At 41.8% G+C, this 1,529-nt stretch overlaps 1 non-coding gene across 1 annotated transcript; it reads right to left on the reverse strand.

Annotated features, from left to right (window-relative positions):
- Window positions 1-306: 306 nt before the first annotated feature.
- On the reverse strand, window positions 307-410 carry LOC148561548 (small nucleolar RNA R71). Its single transcript, XR_015888318.1, has one exon. It is a non-coding gene; the product is annotated as a small nucleolar RNA R71 (small nucleolar RNA).
- Between the last annotated feature and the right edge of the window lie 1,119 nt (window positions 411-1,529).

The raw sequence follows: 1,529 nt of genomic DNA on the forward strand, positions 1-1,529 counted from the left end.
CCTACCATTGGAGCAAACAATTTTGAGCTGAAACCTCAATTAGTTGCTCTAATGCAACAGAACTGCAATTTCCATGGACTTCCATCAGAAGATCCCTATCAGTTTTTAACTGAGTTGCTGTAGATCTGTGAGACTGTTAAGACTAATGGAGTAGATCTTGAAGTCTACAGGCTCATGCTTTTCCCTTTTGCTATAAGAGACAGAGCTAGAACATGGTTGGACTCACAACCTAAAGATAGCCTGAACTCTTGGGATAAGCTGGTCACAGCCTTCTTGGCTAAGTTCTTTCCTCTTCAAAAGCTGAGCAAGCTTAGAGTGGATGTTCAGACCTTCAAGCAAAAAGATGGCGAATCCCTCTATGAAGCTTGGGAAAGATACAAGCAGATGACCAAAAGGTGTCCTCCTGACATACTTTCAGAATGGACCATTTTGGATATATTCTATTATGGTCTGTCTAAGTTCTCCAAGATGTCACTGGACCATTCTGCAGGTGGATCCATTAACCTAAAGAAAACTCCTGCAGAAGCTCAAGAACTTATTGACATGGTTGCAAATAATCAATTCATGTATACTTCTGAGAGAAATTCCGTGAATAATGGGATGTCTCAGAAGAAGGGAGTTCTTGAAATTGATACTCTGAATGCCATATTGGCTCAGAACAAAATGTTGACTCAGCAAGTCAACATGATTTCCCAGAGTCTGAATGGAATGCAAGCTGCGTCCAACAGTACTCAAGAGGCATCTTTTGAAGAAGAAGCTTACGATCCTGATAACCCTGCAATAGCAGAGGTAAATTACATGGGTGAACCTTATGGAAACACCTATAATTCATCATGGAGAAATCATCCAAATTTCTCATGGAAGGATCAACAAAAGCCTCAACAAGGCTTTACTAATGGTGGAAGAAACAGGTTTAACAATAGTAAACCTTTTCCATCATCCACTCAGCAACAGACAGAGAATTTTGAGCAGAATCCATCAAGCTTAGCAAATTTAGTCTCTGATATATCTAAGGCCACTCTGAGTTTCATGAATGAAACAAGGTCCTCCATTAGAAATTTGGAGGCACAAGTGGGCCAGCTGAGTAAGAAGATCACTGAAACCCCTCCTAGTACTCTCCCAAGCAATACAGAAGAGAATCCAAAGAGAGAGTGCAAGGCCATTGATATAACCATCATGGCCGAACCTACAGGGGAGGAAAAGGACGTGAATCCCAGTGAGGAAGACCTCTTGGGACGTCCAGTGACCAACAAGCAGTTTCCCTTTGAGGAACCAAAGGAATCTGAGGCTCATCTAGAGACCATAGAGATTCCATTGAACCTCCTTATGCCCTTCATGAGCTCTGAAGAGTATTCTTCTTCTGAAGAGAATGAGGATGTTACTGAAGAGCAAGTTGCCAAGTACCTTGGTGCAATTATGAAGCTGAATGCTAAATTATTTGGTAATGAGACTTGGGAAGATGAACCTCCCTTGCTCATCAATGAACTGAGTGATCCGGATCAACTGACATTGCCTCAGAAGAAACAGGA

Source organism: Arachis ipaensis, chromosome B6 (genome assembly GCF_059453495.1).
Source record: "Arachis ipaensis isolate K30076 ecotype BB chromosome B6, ASM5945349v1, whole genome shotgun sequence".
In the NCBI taxonomy this organism is placed as follows: Eukaryota; Viridiplantae; Streptophyta; class Magnoliopsida; order Fabales; family Fabaceae; genus Arachis; species Arachis ipaensis.